We start from the raw sequence: 6,000 nt of genomic DNA on the forward strand, positions 1-6,000 counted from the left end.
CTATGCCGGTTTTTCCACAAGAACTAGTATGGCTATTTCTAGAAAAACCTGTCCCTTTTATTTTATTTATTTATTTATTTATTTATTTATTTTTCTGTATTTTTCTGAAGCCGGAAACGGGGAGAGACAGTCAGATAGACTCCCGCAGGCGCCCGACAGGGATCCACCCGGCACGCCCACCAGGGGCGACGCTCTGCCCACCAGGGGGCGATGCTCTGCCCCTCCGAGGTGGCGCTCTGTTGCTACCAGAGCCACTCCAGCACCTGGGGCAGAGGCTGAGGAGCCATCCCCAGCACCCGGGCCATCTTTGCTCCAGTGGAGCCTCGGCTGCGGGAGGGGAAGAGAGAGACAGAGAGGAAGGAGGGGGGGCGGGGGTGGAGAAGCAAATGGGCGCTTCTCCTGTGTGCCCTGGCCGGGAATCGAACCCGGGACTCCTGCACGCCAGGCCGACGCTCTACCACTGAGCCAACCGGCCAGGGCTAAAAACCTGTCCCTTTTAAAAACTCATTGTATTGAGATGGAGGTTGACAGACTTTAAACTTTTTTTTTTTTTTGCATTTTTCCGAAGCTGGAAATGGGGAAGCAGTCAGACTCCTGCATGCGCCCGACCAAGATCCACCGGCATGCCCACCTGGGGGCGATGCTCTGCCCCTCTGGGGCCTCGCTCTGTTGCAATCAGAGCCATTCTAGCACCTGAGGCAGAGGCCACAGAGCCATCCTCAGTGCCTGGGCCATCTTTGCTCCAATGGAGCCTCAGCTGCGGGAGGGGAAAAGAGAGACAGAGAGGAAGGAGAGGGGGAGGGGTGGAGAAGCAGATGGGCGCTTCTCCTGTGTGCCCTGCCCGGGAATCGAACCTGGGACTCCTGCATGCCAGGCCGACGCTCTACCACTGAGCCAACCGGCCAGGGCTAAACTACTTCTTAAACTAGAAAAAGATTAAAACTCAAATGGCTGTCAGGAACGGCTCTCAGTAAATGCTTATTGGTAAATGAATTATCATTACTCTAATTATACCAGAATATCCAATAATGGCTTGCTTAAGTGAAAAAAAATGCAAAGGATTTTTGTGGTTAAATTTGTTTTAGATTTTTGTACATTGAAGTCCACTGTTATCTAAACTATCAAAGTTCCATAGCTTTTATCTCTTTCTTCTATTCTCTTTTATGTTATTTAGCAAGAAATTTATTTATTTTTATGGTATGTATTTTATTTTATTTTTTGAGAGAAATAGTGAGAGAAGGAGACAGGAAGGGAGAGAGAAAATGAAAAGCATCAATTCGCAGTTGCTTTCACTTTGTTCACTGACTGCTTCTATGTGCCTTGACCAGGGCGAGACAGTGTCCCAGCCTTGGACTTTTCATGCCAGCGACCTCTGGGTTCAAACTGGCAAGCTATTGAGATTGTGTGGAAGAATTCCCCACTCAAGCCAGTGGTCCTGTGCTAAGGAGCCCGTGCTCAGAACCAATAACCTAAAGCAGGGGTTCAGGAACCTTTTGGCTGAGAGAGCCATGAACACCACATATTTTAAAATGTAATTCCGTGAGAGCCATACAATATGTTTAACACTAAATACAAGTAAATGTGTGCATTTTATGTAAGACTAACACTTTGAAAGTACAATAAGTCTCTGAATTCTTTTTAATAACGTTGTTATGCTGTTGCTAACCAATGATGAATAAAGTACCATTACCATTCTTACCATTAATGTGACTTCTGGTGCTGCATGGTTTTGCTGATAGCTTTGTAGTCTGGTTGATACGTGGTGAGGTTAAGTTACATGCAGGTGTTGAGACTTCCATCCGTTAAACATGATCGTAGGTTGGTCTTAACGTTCTTTAGGTGTGAGAAAGACTGCTCACATGCATATGTAGAGCCAAACATTGTCAGTACAGCAATACTCACACGCTGCAGGGTGTGGTATATGACAAGCGTGTTCCAAGTTTTGATAATCAGCTGGTCCGCGGGTTGAAGTTTTTTCATTTCTCCCCACTTATGTTTGCTCGCCAACTCTACTTGCTGTTGTGCAATTCTTTCCAAATCTTCATTCAGTGACTTGAACTTATTCACCCACATGTCTGAGGCCTTCAGGTCAGCAGCTTGTAGCTCAAAATCTCTGATGGAGACACCGGGGATGTAACTCAGGTTGGCGCTGTTCACTGCACACTCGTGTGGATGGGTCATAAACTTAAAAAGACGAGTGCACTCACGAAACTCTCCAAAGCGTGCTTTGAATGACTGTGGGAGATTAGATGTGAAGCCCGCTAGCTGCTGGAGATCAAAAGGTTGAGCAGGGTCACTTGCTGTTTATGCATCTTTAAACTCTCCCAGTTTTTTAAAGTGTAGTAAACGACTTGTTTTAATGTTGGCGATGAAGAGTTCCAGCTTGTTTTCAAATGCAAACACTGCTTATTCAAGGGATAAGACTGTATTTCCAACACCTTGCATTTTCACATTGCGCTAATTCAGATGTTCAGTCATGTCCACGAGATAGTAGAATTTCAGGAGCCACTCAGTGTTAGCTAACTCAGGATGCTCGATGTTTCTCATTTCAAGAAAAGTCCGGATTTCACTCAGACAAGCCATGAAATGGCTGAGCAACTTCTCTCTTGACAACCAATGCACATTGCTGTGCAGAAGCAGACCAGGATAATTATTCCCAACTTCATCCAGCAGTGTTTTAAACTGGCGATCATTTAAAGCTCGGGCAACAATAAAGTTGACCACCTGAATGACCAGCGACATCACCTCACCAAGCTGCTCGCCACATATCTGAGCACAAAGCGCCTCCTGATGTAGGATACAGTGAAAACTTAGCATGGGTCTCTTTTCATATTCACGAAGAAGCGCTACAAATCCTCTGTTTTTCCCCACCATGCACGGAGCACCAAAATAAGTTTATCTGTCGGTAGATTTTTTCCTTTAGCGAACTCAGGGAAAGACCTGAATAAATCCTCCCCTCTTGTTGTCTCTTTCATAGGCAAAACAGCAAGACTTTCCTCACGTAGTGTGTCACCAACAGCATACCTTGCAATCACACTGAACTGGGATAAATGGTTTACGTCTGCGGACTCATGCAAAGCGAGAGAAAAGAATGGTGCTGCATTTATGTCCTTCACTTGTGTTGCCTCAATTTGATTTGCCATCATGATGGTACCATCGTGAACAGTTCTTGCCTATAGAGGCATGTCTTTTATTCGTTTGATTATCTTGTCTTTATCTGAAAAGTCGTCAAAAAGTTCATTGGCAACATCAAGCATGAATGTTTTGGCATACTCCCTATCTGTAAATGGCTTTCTGTTTCTCACAATTGCTAAAGCAACAGCAAAGCTAGCCACATTCCAGTCACCTTGTTGGGTCCAAACACGGAGCTACTGCTGACTAGCTTGCACTCTGCACAGTAGCTCTTGACATGCTTTCTTCCTGCTGTCCCCCGCTGGATATTTCGATGCAAATGTAGTATGGCGTGGGTCAAAGTGTCGCTTTATATTTGACCGTTTCATCGATGCAATTTTATTATTGCATATTAGACACACTGCAGAACCTGCTCTCTCCACAAAGGTGAATTCCTCTGTGCATTCCTGCTGAAAACTACGATACTCCTCATCTTTTTTTCTTTTAGCCATTTTCTTCATCAAAAGGGTTTCTGGAATTAGCTAGCTGACTACTTGATTAAAATGATGTAAGTTTACTTCCTGACCTCACAATGACCCATGTATATTAGGCATTATCCAATAAAAATTTGGTGTTGTCCCGAGGACAGCTATGATTGGCTCCAGCCACCTGCAACCATGAACATGAGCGGTAGGAAGTAAATGATTGTAATACATGAGAATGTTTTATATTTTTAACATTATTTTCTTTTTATTAAAGATTTATCTGCGAGCCCGACCAGGTGGTGGCACAGTGGATAGAGCATAGGACTGGGATGTGGATGACCCAGGTTCGAGACCCCGGGGTTGCCAGCTTGAGCACGGACTCATCTGTGTTGAGCAAAGCTCATCAGCTTGGACCTGAGGTTGCTGGCTCGAGCAAGGGGTTACTCGGTCTGCTGTAGCCCCATGGTCAAGGCACATATGAGAAAGCAATCAATGAACAACAAAGGTGTTGCAACGAAAAACAATGATTGATGCTTCTCATCTCTCTGCGTTCCTGTCTGTCTGTCCCTATCTATCCCTCTCTCTCTCTCTCTGTAAAAAAAAAAAGATTTGTCTGCGAGCCAGATGCAGCCATCAAAAGAGCTACATCTGGCTTGCGAACCATAGGTTCCCAACTCCTGACCTAATGGTTTCAAACCAGCAACCTCAACATTTCAGGTCAACCCTTTATCCACTGTGCCACCACCAGCCAGGCAGAATTTATTTTTTTAATGTGTATTTGGAAAAAGTTATGTGTGTATAAGTATATATATGAAAAACTTCTAAAGAAAAATCCTTTATGGTTTTACCTTCATTCCATGAAAGATCTCAAAATAAAAAGTCATAAAATGCATGCTTTTTGGGAGATAAGGTTTTTTATAATCCTATGTACTTTTTTTTTCTCAAGGAAAAATAATCCTGCAAAGATTGCCACAAGGTGGAGCTCAAATCTAATGAACATTCTGGGGTCCTCTCTGGGAGGAGCTGGAGGGTGATTTACAGATCTGTAGGAGACACTGGACAAAATAAAGACCAGATAAATTAAGCTGAAGTTTGGAGATAGATTAACATCCTTCTTTTGTCTGAAGGGTAATTTCCCTCTTCTCTTGCTTTTCAGTGGGAGTGTATTGGGAAGGGAGGAGACTGGACCCTCACCTCCTCCAGAAAAGTTTATCTTGTGAGTGGAGCTGTCTTTGAAGCAGCCAACCTCCAGAAAGCCTGCATTGGACCAAAGGCTCCTGCACAAATCAAAATGAATACCATGAAAAGAAGTTGCTGTGGAACATGGATTTTTCTATTTGTTTACTTTGGCATATTTATCACCTGAATATTTTTAGAAATTATTTTGATATTGAGATTCAAGTTTAGAACAGCTCACAGAACATGTCTGAGAATCAGAAAACAAGTGAATTAAATCCTTCTTCCTGATTCTTTGTATTTATTTTTTTTAATACATGATCCAAACTTTTGTTTGATTTCTTAAAATATTTGAAGTTGAAGAACATGGCCAAGATTTCCAATCAATGTTAAGACCAAGGAAAGCAGTGTTTATAATATAGCTATAAAAGGTTTTGACTAAAAAAAAAAAAAAAAGAAAAATTCAGATAAGAGTTTTCTAATTGACTAAACAAAAGAAAAAAAAGAAAGAAAAAGAAGAAATTTCCATACTGGAGCCCTAATGAATCTGAGGGTTTTTATGACTTCGATTAAATTTAACTTTAAATCCTAGCTTTAAAAATCATACCTCTCTCTGAGACCTAGACTCTCCCCTGGATAATCAGCAACCCATAAGGCAGAAGACAGCAGCTGGACCTAATGGTCACAGGTCTGGACCTCTGGCAGGCTAAAGATAACATTTTGACCTAAGTTATGTTTCATTCAGCTCCAGAGCCATAAGGAGGAAAGACTCTTTCTCTGGCTACTTTCCCATGAAACCAGACAGAGAGATGCTGAAATAAATCTCAGAACTGTCCTCAAACCTGAAGAAATGTTATTACCCATACCTCACCTCTAACCAATCAGCTCCAAGCACGATCCCGAATCCCCCACAGCGGCTTATGATTTAACCTTATATAATCTGTAACCTACATGTCACTAGGGATCCGGCTTTTTTTTTTTTTGAGCATTAGCTTCCCAATCTCCTAGGTGGCATCATTCATAATAAAATAGCCAGTCTTTCTTCCCTGCAATTCTCTGTGTTTGTCTCTGCTAGCACTGAGTGGACAAGCTCCTTTTGTTCAATAACACTAAACCAATAATCAAAATAACTTTCACCCATGGGATCCCACTATGGAAAAACTATTTACTTGTTGACGGTTCAGTCCCTTAGGTCTAAAAAACAAAAGCAAAACAAAACAAAACAAAA

This window comes from Saccopteryx bilineata, chromosome 6 (assembly GCF_036850765.1).
Source record: "Saccopteryx bilineata isolate mSacBil1 chromosome 6, mSacBil1_pri_phased_curated, whole genome shotgun sequence".
NCBI classification, from domain to species: Eukaryota; Metazoa; Chordata; class Mammalia; order Chiroptera; family Emballonuridae; genus Saccopteryx; species Saccopteryx bilineata.